We start from the raw sequence: 10,592 nt of genomic DNA, 5'->3' as shown, positions 1-10,592 counted from the left end.
TCAATAACCTCGGGGAGGTAAGTACTGTTATTATACGTAAAGGCGAATCTTTGTGTTCCAGGAAAGGAGAGGTAAGGTAGGGTAGACAAGGCCTTGGGAAGGGCCCCTTCGGGTTCAGGAAGCTGGTTTCTTAGAGAAAGTACCAGACATCAGGCAAAAAAAAATTTAGCACCTCCTTTCCTCCGTCCTCTAGGACCTCACTTGTAGAGTAAGTGCTTCCCTGCCTTCTTTTCCTTCTTGAAGAGAAAAACCAAAGGATTCAGCCACCAATATGCAAGGATGAATGCAACGCAGTCAATACCAAAGCAAGCTGAAGAAAATTCTGCCCAAACCTCGCAGAACATAAAAGATCCGTGTTTGTAAATTCAGAGATTGCATAAGCTTTCAATCACAGGCTTGTGGTTTCAGTCCTGAAACACCGCCCTTCCCTTTTCCCTTAAGCTTTATCTGCATAACCCCGCCTCTCCTCAATAACAATTGGGCACTCGTTTCATCCCTTTCCCTGGCGGGGGCGGGGCTCCAAAATCAATGCGGGTGGAGGAGTAGGGAGGAGAGCTTGCGGGAAGGTGAACTGATTAACATAGTTCAGCCTGCCTATCCTCCTCTGCGAGACTTCGATTGGCTGTGAGGCGGCCGACGCTTCGGAGACGGGCCCGACGAGTGGCTGGGGGGACTGTCTTTCAGTGTGGCGGCCGGCCGCACTTCCGCCTCTGTGTCAGTGGGTCCCAGGACTGAGGGGCGGGGGCTGGGGGGGGTGGGGAAAGAGTCGCCGCCGGCATCTGGAGGCATCCAGTACAGGTGAGTGCTTCCCTCCCCCTTTCTCTTCAGACCGGAAGGAGACCCTCCTTCCCGGGTCTCCAAGGAAAGGCTCCCCCCTTAGCAACGGACCTCAGCCGTGCCTGGGGGTGGGGTGGGGGAGTGGGAGATCTACCCAGGGACTCTGGAGACCTTTCCCATTAGGCCTCCGTCCCGGCGGAAGCGGAGGGAGCTCCCTGCGGCTCTGAGGCGGGGGTGGTCCAGTCTTGGCCCGCGGGGCTTAAGGACCTCAAGGACCTTGCCGCGGTCGTGGCGGTGTTGCGGGAGGCGCCCCCGGCCCAAGCTTCCCAGGAAGATGGCCCATCCCTCCTCTCTTCCCCCCGCTCTTACCACTAGGGGAGAACTCCCTCCCCGCCCCCCGGGCCGCCCCGTCGTCGGCAGAGCCCGCCCCCAGGGGTGGGGCCTGCGGGCTGTCACAGGCCCCGCAGCGGGGCGCTAGGCCTCTTCATCCACCGGGTGCCAGCAGGAGCAGCTCCCCCAACACGAAAATCGGCCCAGAGTGCTGTGGGCAGTCCTGGCGCGTCCCTTAACTTTCCTGAAGCGACCCCATCTCTGGGCCCCGAGAAAACTTTGCAAAGGAAGAAGAAAGTTATCCCTGCTCGCTTGGTGGCTTCTTCCTTTACCTCTCCTTATCCACCGAAGCCTTCTACTCTTTCTGGTAATTCTTGGGTTTTTGTTATGATGCCACTCCTGCCGGGAAGGAGTGGAAGTTTTATCTCTTGTTGACTGAGCATGCGTGAAAATACTGGAAGGTAGAGGCGGGGCTTTTAAATAGGTCTTTTGGATCTGGAGGTAGGGGTCTAAATTTTGTAAGCTGCAGGTGTGTTTGGTTAACTTCTGCTGTCAACCTACGACTTGTTTTCATTTCTATTAGTTATTCTTCTGTTCAAGTTAGCAGCTGCTTATTTCCATTGGGAGTATCATGACTTCTCTATTGTCGGTGTGATTTCATTTCGACCCATACAAGTCAGAAACCAGTATTCTTGGGTTTTCTATTTCGTGCTCCTCTTGAGTACTGTCAAGATTAGTTGATGTGATTATACAAATGCTTTAAAGGTCACCGAATCATAGACTGTTTAGATGAGAAAAACTGGTTTGTTTTTTTTTTTTAACCTAGTCTTTGTTAGTGATAAACGTTTTAATTTCTTTTGGATAATAGTTTCAATACACCAACTTTGTCTCTGAAATCTAGTCCATGAATAATACATCCTAGACAGTGAATATAATTGAAAAAAAAAATTTCTTTCAGGACTTACCTTCTTTACAATACGATGAGATACGGAGCATTTTACCTTTAAATTTCTTCCTTGAAAGGCTGTCTTCTTGCTTCTGAACAAATACAACCAATTGAGAAAACTTTTTCCATTGTCTAGTAAGGTTAGGGGAAATTGTGCCTTTTATACTCATTGGTTTAACTTGACCATGCAATTAAATCACCTTTCAAATTCTTCCTAAGGAGATATGGGGGGGAAGGGGACTTGTTCTAGATCACGATTATCTTAGTCTTTTTGCCTCTATCTTAAGAAAAATTTAAAAATGCTGAAGGTTGGCTAATCTGATTTTAGGAAGAATGTTCAAACTTCCTCACTTAAATTTCCGTCATCAAAAGCAATTATATACTTAGTATAGTTTTAGAATTTAGGAAATGGCAGATAAGATAAATACAAAATAATTTTATAGTGCTTTTCACGTTTTATAATCAGGGATATTAAAAAGGTAATTATCACAGACATATCAATCAACAAGGGACTTATTAAATGCCTACTGTGTGCTGGGTACATGTCTTAAATGCTCAAAGAAAAAACTAAAACTGTTGCTGTCCTCAAGGAGCTTACATTATTTCAAGGGAAACATCATGTATCCATGTAAGTAAATACAAAATATATACCAAAAAGTAGATACAAGGTAATGGGAAGGGGGTATCTTCCCTTACCCTTAGTCTTAGGAAGTAGCTCTTGACCTGAACTTTAAAGGAAACTAGAGATTCGAAGAGGATGAAGTAAGGAAGGAGTGCATTCCAGGCATGGAGTAAAGGCACAGATATGGGAGATGGAATGTTGTATATGAGGAATAGTAAGTAAACCAGTTTGTCTGGAATGTAGAATATGTGAAGGAAAATAATGTATATGTCTTGAATGGTAGGCTGGAGTCAGATTGTGAAGAATTTAAAATGACAAATAGAGTACTTTGTATTTTATTTTAGAGGCAATAAGGAGCTATTTGAATTAGGGGAATGACATGTTCAGACTTTTGTTTTAGACTATCACTTTGGTAACTGTGGAGGATAAATTGGAGGAGAGACACTGGCAACAGGAAGATCAATTTAATAGTTCAGTTGAGAGATATGATGAAAGCCTAAGCTAGAGTCTTGGCCTTGTGAAGAGAGGAGAGGGATATGATAGATGTTATAGAGAAAGAAACAGCAATATTTGGAAACTGGTTGGATATAATGGAGAAAGAGAAGGTGAAGATAATAATAACGATAGCTAACAACAATAATAATAAGAGCTAAACAGATCTTTAAGGTTTGCAAATAGCTAAGTGGCTCAGTGGATTGAATGCTGGTCCTGTAGTCAGGAAAAACGGAGTGTGACCATAGGCAAGTCCCTTAACTTTGTGGGCCTTAGTTTATTATCTTTGAAATAAGCTGGATAAGAAAATGGCAAACCACTGCAGAATCCTTTCTAAGAAAATGGGGTCACAAAGAAATGGGCGCAACTGAACAACAACAAATTACATATCTTACCTCATTTGATCTAAGATGACTCAGAGGTTGGGAACCTAAGTGACTAGAAGGATGATGACAGAAAGCAGAGAAGCTAAGGATTGATGAGTGGGTAAAAAAATGCTAATTTCACAAGAAACCAAGATTATATTTTCTGATTAATATTCAAAATGATCACCGTACTAGGAGCCAGTGGACATTGGAAAATCATTTCACTTTTGAATTTGTTACACATCTATAAAGTTAAATTAATAATATAAAGAGAACAAATTTAGATTAGCTCCTAAAAGCATTTTGGAGACAGAAATGGCATCTAAATTTTTAAAAAATTCTTACCTTCAGTGTGGGAATTGAACCTAAGGCAGAAGAGCAGTAAGGGTTAGGCAAATGAGATTAAGAGACTTGCCCAGGGTCACACAGGTAGGAAGTATCTGAGGCCAGATTTGAAGCCAGGTCCTCCTGACTCTAATCCATTATTCTGGCACCTGAATTTAATGTATAGCATAATTATTACTTTCCTTGAATGTTCCTAATTTATAATACATACCTACTTAATTGGAGAGATTTGGGGATGTAGTAAGAAAAGTTCTGAACTTGGAGTCAGACAGAGGCTTGATTTCTGCCTTTGATATTTATCAGCTGTGTGACTATGGAGAGTCTCTTAACTCCTCTCTGCCTCAGGTTCCCCATCTTTGAATTTGGGATAATACCTGTAATAATACCTAGCTCAAATGTATTGTTGTGAAGATCAAATAAGATCATATACTTAAGGTGTTTTCAAACTATGTAAATGCCGTGTGGTAATACTGTAAGCTGGAACTTCTTTTATGCCTTGTCATTAAGCCATTATATTGGTTATAACCCAAGACTAAAGTTTCCCTCTAAAAATTTGTTATTCTTTAGAAATTTAGGTATTATTGAATCTTACAATTTTGTGCAGATCATTGTGAACAAAATATTTTCTTTCCAAAATAAACAACTAGTTACTTTTGTTCGTTTTCTTTTTTACTTCAGTGGTTATTTGGGTTTATATGAAGAAGTTTCATTTCTTCCCCAAAAGTGGCATATATATATATATATATAGATAGATAGATAGATAGATAGATAGATATATAGATTTATAGATATATATATCCTTCTGGATTTCTAGGATGTTTTCCCCTCTGATTAGTTTGTCAGTAGCTAAGATTTTAATTTGTAACTAATGGTCCAGAACCAAAGCATTGTAACCAGTAACTCAGAACTGAAGCTTTGGATTTATGTGATTTATCAGGTTCAGTAATAGAGGCTTTTCAATAATAAACTCTGGCTAATGCCTCTACTAAGGTAACTGTAAGTATTATATTTTGGCTGTTGTCTAGGCCTCTACAGAAAATGTTAAGGGCCTTTGGTTCTTCGCTATTTGGCTCCTTCCAATTTTTCCAGCCTAATTACAATTCACTGCCTTCTACAAATTCTAGGCTTCAATTACATTGGTACTTGACACTATCTCCTGACTCACGCTTGCTTATTGGTTGTCTTCCAGGTCTAGACTTTGCTTCCTCCTCATTTTTGCCTTTTAGTTTCTCTGATGTCCTTCAAGACTCAACTCAAATTTTCATATAATATCTATATATTTTATATGTAGTTATTTACAGGTTATCTCCCCCTCTCCCTGTTAGAATTTTGGTCACTTCACTCCACACCAGTTCATTCAGCTTTTCCTAATTTTCTCTGAAATCATCTCTTTTGTCATTTTCCCCCCTTATAAAGCAGCAGTATTATATTACATTCATATACCATAATTTTTTTAGCCATTTTCCAATTGATGGATACTTCCTTAGTTTTCAGTTCTTTATTATACTAGAAAAGAGTTTCTATAGCAGCATGTATGTGAACTGATTTTTTTTTCCCCAAAAAGAATTTATATAACAACATCTACTTGAACTGATGAGGTAGCAAAATGATTTGATGGATAGGGTGCTGGGCCTGGAGAAAGAAGGCCCGAGTTCAAATCAAGCCTCAGACTAGCTCTGTGACCTTTGGCAAGCCAGTTGACTTCTGTTTGCCTTAATCCACTGGAGTAGGATATGGCAAACCACTCCAGTATCTTTGCCAAGAAAATCCCATAAGAGGTCATGAAGAGTTGGACACAACTGAAATGAATGAACAACAGTATTAACTGAAGTGAACAGAATTGGGAGAATAACTAAAACACTGTAAGGAAAAATAAGTTGGAATGACTTAAGAACTCTGGTCAGTCCAATAACCAACAATGATTCCTAAATCTCAGAAAGAAGTATGTTAACCACTTTCTGACAGAATGATGATAATAAATTTGAGATGTAGATTGAGACCTTTTCAGATATAGCCAATGTAAAGTTTTGTTTTACATGACCATACTTATTTAACAAGAGAGTTTTTAAATTAGGAGTCATAGGGAAATCTTGGATTGGCAGTGAAACTTGTACAGAAGTAAAGAGTAAGAAGTTCAGAGTGAGATAGACAAGCAAAACAGCTTTGAAAGTAATGTTTTGAATTTGTTGTTTGGTAAATTCAGTGTGGTACACAATCTGGAACTGTTTATCTAACACCTCCACTCTCACTGAAAAACTCTGTCCCCAGAAGGTTACTGCTACTTCTTTTCTCAGAATCCCCTACTTTCAGAGGTTTCTAGGAGGGGGAATGGCATCTTTTTTTATACTATAACTCATAAATCCTCACTGGGGTGCTTCCCCCATTGATTATCAGTTCATAATAATTAGCCATATTTAATTGAGTTTTTGAAATGGTATTTATAAAAATGGAATAGTGAAGAGAATTTATACAAAACATTCCCCCAAACTGGGGGCACCATCCCACAAATATATAGAGTCCAAGGGAATATGGGCTCAAACTTAGCACATGTGGCAAAGAGACTAATATAGCTACTGGAAGTCCTTTTATTGGAAGTCTTTTTCTCTTCTTTGTGGGGCATCTTTGAAGTTCTCCTAAAGGATGCTCTAGCTTTCTTCTGGGCTCCTTGTAGGGTCTTGAAGCTGCCTTTTTCCACTATGTCTATCTTGTCCTTAGTTTCTGATGAAGGTACTGACATGCTGCTACAACACCAATGGGCAGTCTAAAATCTAGGCCTTTGAAAGTTTGTAGTCACATTTTTTTTAAACCCTTACCTTCTGTCTTGGAATCAATACTATGTTTTTGTTCCAAGGCAGAAGAATGGTAAGGGCTAGGCAATGGGGGTTAAGTGACTTGCCCAGAGTCACATAGCTAGGAAGTGCCTGAGGCCAGATTTGAACCCAGGACCACCCATCTCTGGGCCTGACTCTCAATCCACTGAGCCACCTAGTTGCTCCCTGTAGTCATGTTCTATTCAAGTCTAGGGATGAGGGAAAAGAGACACAGACTCTTGTCTCTTTCACCTAGAGCTTCCCTCTTTTCATTATACCAAATGACAGGAATTGGGCTGGAACTGATCTCTCTTTGAACTTGTCAAACACTTAAATGCAAGGGTCTAAACTGACTTACTATTTCTAGAAGATCTATCAGGCATAACAGGTATTATTAACACCTTAGATTCAATAGAAATGTTCTCATTTAATAATATCAGGGATTGAGTATTTTATCATTTTAAGTAGGATAGAGTTTAGTAATTGACTCAGATGACCCTTGCGTAGCAATAAGAAAAAAAAAAACTTTTAATAACAGTGTGAAATAAGTAGCACAAGTATTGTTTCCCCTGTTCCTGTTTTAAAGATGATGGCATTTGAGTCTCTCAGAGGTGGTAGGTAATTTGCCAATGGTCAGACAGTAAACTTCTGATATGGGACTTAATCTCAAGTCCTTTTATTCCAGATCCACTACTCTTTACCCCATGCCAGTTAGATTAAACACTGTGGTATAGTGGAAGGAATACTGGATTTGGAATAAGAGGATCAGAGTTCCAATTCTGTAACCCTGCTACTTGTCATCAAACTTGGGAAAAGGACTTACCTTTCTCCTCTGTAAGTGAAAAGGTTTGAATAGATCAGGGTTTCTTAACCTGGTGTCCATTAACTTTGTTTTAAAATTAATAACTGCTAGTTAATTTGACTCTAGTTTGGTTTCCTTTATAATCCCATATATTTTATTTTATTTTATGGATTTAAAAACATTTTACTACAGGGTTGGAGGAGATAAGACTGAGGAGAGACTCTAAATGAACACTATAATGCAAACTCCAACAACAGGGAAATGGGTTCGAGTCAAGAACACATGTGACAACCAGTGGAATCATGCGTCGGCTATGGGAGAGGGAAAGGCGGGGGGGGGGGGGGGGGGGGGGGAGGGGAGGAAAAGAAAACAATCTTTGTTTCCAGTGAATAATGTATGAAAACGACCAAATAAAATAATATTAAAATTAAAAAAAATAAAAATAAAAAAAAAACTTTACTGAGGGGGCAGCTGGGTAGCTCAGTGGATTGAGAGGCCTAGAGACAAGAGGTCCTAGGTTCAAATCTGGCCTCAGACACTTCCCAGCTGTGTGACCCTGGGGAAGTCACTTGACCCCCATTGCCTAACCCTTACCACTGTTCTGCCTTGGCTCCAAGACAGAAGGTAAGGGTTTAAAAAAACAAACAAACATATTATTGAGAAAGGGTCCATAGGCTTTCCCAGACTGTCAAAGGGGGCCATGACACAGAAAAAGTTAAAAACTTCTTAACTAGATGGCCTTTAAAGTTACTTCCAGATCTAGTATGTTATGATTCTGTTAAGGTATTGATTTTATTTAACAATTTAGTGAGTTATTTTATAATTTAGAACATTTTCCCAGGAAGGATACATATTCTTGATTCTTCTCCCTGTGCCCAGTCAGAAAACTTACCAGTTTAATTTAACAAGTGCTTACTGAATATATACTATGTATAGGCCCTGAGACTCAGATACTTGTTAGGAGAAAATTACCAAATTCTGTATCATATTCCACTGAATTATTTTTATTATATAAGGGGGAAAATGTAGAAGTATTTCAATACAAATTTTAGTTTAGAGAGGATTTGGTGGTCTGATCAAGTAGAGGAAACTAAAGCCTGATATTAAGAAACTTTTCCACATGGTAGTGGAAGTGACAAGATTTGAACTCGGGTTTCCTGGTTTCATATCTTATTTCTCCAATGTATGATAATGCAAAATTTAGCATTCTTTGAAAATTGCTTTGTTAGCTTGTTTAATTTTCTTTGATAATCATTTGATAATTTAAAAAATAATTCCCTTATAATAATCTCTGTATTCCAAAACAAATTAAAATTTAAATCTTAAATTTAAAAAATACCTATATATGTATTAAAATTTTTATACTTAAAATTAATATCTCTACCAGTTATTATTTTTCTTAAGGTTTATTAATAACCACTTGAGATAGAAAGGTAGCTAAGCATAGAGTTAAAGTCTTTTTTTTACTCTTAAGTTCTGACTATGTGTAATACATTCTCTAAGAATCCCTCTCTTCTTCCCCTTTCTGTTCCAGTCAAGAATTCCATGCCAAAAACCCAGGTGGACTCTGCCCACTCTCTTTTATTGGCATTCACAGACATAACTCTGGTATGTGAAGAATGTTGATGAACCAGTCAGCAACCCAGGAGGGGGAGGGGATGAAATACCCTTGACACAATTTCCCCTGTGATCCTTTGGGAGACTAGTCTCTCCAAAGGATCATTTAAACAAAACTATTTTATAACTCTAAATACCTTCTACCTAAAAAGGTATTTAGGTATTATCTATCTAAAAGTACATACAATATTGCACTTTCTAAGAGGAAGCTACAATAGTTAGAGATGAGAGGGAAATATGAGAAGAAGAAAACAAAAGATGATGGATAGACACATTGACAAAATGCCAATTAGGAGGAAGTCCCCTTTGGCATAAGAGTTTACATTCAGAATAAGTATGTTCAACCCCCTTCAGTTCAGTTCATTATATCCCAAAGTTAATTCTTGATCTCTTGATGCAATGTGTAGCTTCTGAAGGCATCTTTACAGCACCTTCTCCAAAAGGATCTGCTTTCTTGATTTGGAGTGTTGGCAAGTTTCTTTTCCTGAAATTTCTCCAAAAGATTTTAAATCTTGGATTTTAGGATAATTACACAATCCCTCCCCCCTCCCCCCAGGAGGGTGTTGACCAACACTAGAATCACCCCGGGATACATGGCTGAGTTATGAGGTATATAAAACAATTGTCAAAAAAAAATCCCAAATAAAAGAACAAAAATTAAATTCTGTATAAAAAATAATAAAAAAATAAAATCTTACATGTATAAAAATTTGAGTAAAAGAATAAACCTGTAACAGGTCCTTGAATCAGTAGCAAGGCCCAATTAAAGAGATTTATTTCCCACAAGCTTGTAGGACAATTGCAGGAATATAGCACTTTACCCATATTGCAGCCAGAACTACAGAAAATTGCTAAACTATAAGAGAGAAGGGACTAGGTTTTAGCAGCAAATGGGAAAAATAATTCCCTGGTTTGATTTTACCTTCATTGTCAGGGATGGGGGGGGCCAGGATGATAGCCAAACTGAGATACTTGACTGAGAATAATTAACAAGGAGTGTGGTACAAGGAGTCCTGTGTCTTAACACATGTCAAACATTGCAACCTCAGGTCTCACACTAGGTTCAAGTCCTTTCATATTGGTGTAGAAGTTCAACAATCCTACCTGGATTGCTTTTTGACCTTGTGCTACTTGGCACTGTATAGTGGCTCTTTTGTTCCCTTCTCCTGGAATCAGACACAATCATTAAGCAAAGTCCCATAACATTTATCAAGAAATGGCAGGTTTCCATAGTCTAAAGCTTCTTTGGGGTATGCATAGTTACTAGGGCTAATAGATACTGTAAACATCCTTCAAGTGTAAATATTAATACTGATTTCATGTACTTAAAGTACTACCAAGCATCAGAGAAAAGAAAGAAAAAAGAAAAAGAATTAAATATCCTATTGCCAATATAAAGAAAAAAATAATAAAAAATCATACATTCATAGTTCATATTCCATGTAACAATGTGTTAGCCAAGCAAAGGCACAGCACAAAGGTTTCT

General features: G+C 38.9%; 1 protein-coding gene across 6 annotated transcripts in view; it reads left to right on the top strand.

Annotated features, from left to right (window-relative positions):
- The first annotated feature begins 544 nt into the window (after window positions 1-544).
- OSBPL2 (oxysterol binding protein like 2) overlaps window positions 545-10,592 on the top strand; it is a 145,792-nt gene continuing 135,744 nt past the window's right edge. For 2 of the 6 annotated variants that reach the window (XM_007475613.3, XM_007475612.3), the window contains exon 1: window positions 788-1,474. The gene's annotated coding sequence lies outside the window, so the exon portion shown is untranslated. Of the gene's footprint in view, window positions 1,475-10,592 lie in introns of all 6 variants that reach the window. The other 4 variants (XM_007475614.3, XM_016427564.2, XM_016427565.2 and 1 more) reach the window with 4 other exon arrangements.

This window comes from Monodelphis domestica, chromosome 1, assembly GCF_027887165.1.
Source record: "Monodelphis domestica isolate mMonDom1 chromosome 1, mMonDom1.pri, whole genome shotgun sequence".
NCBI classification, from domain to species: Eukaryota; Metazoa; Chordata; class Mammalia; order Didelphimorphia; family Didelphidae; genus Monodelphis; species Monodelphis domestica.
This window is presented reverse-complemented; position numbering and strand designations above follow the sequence as displayed.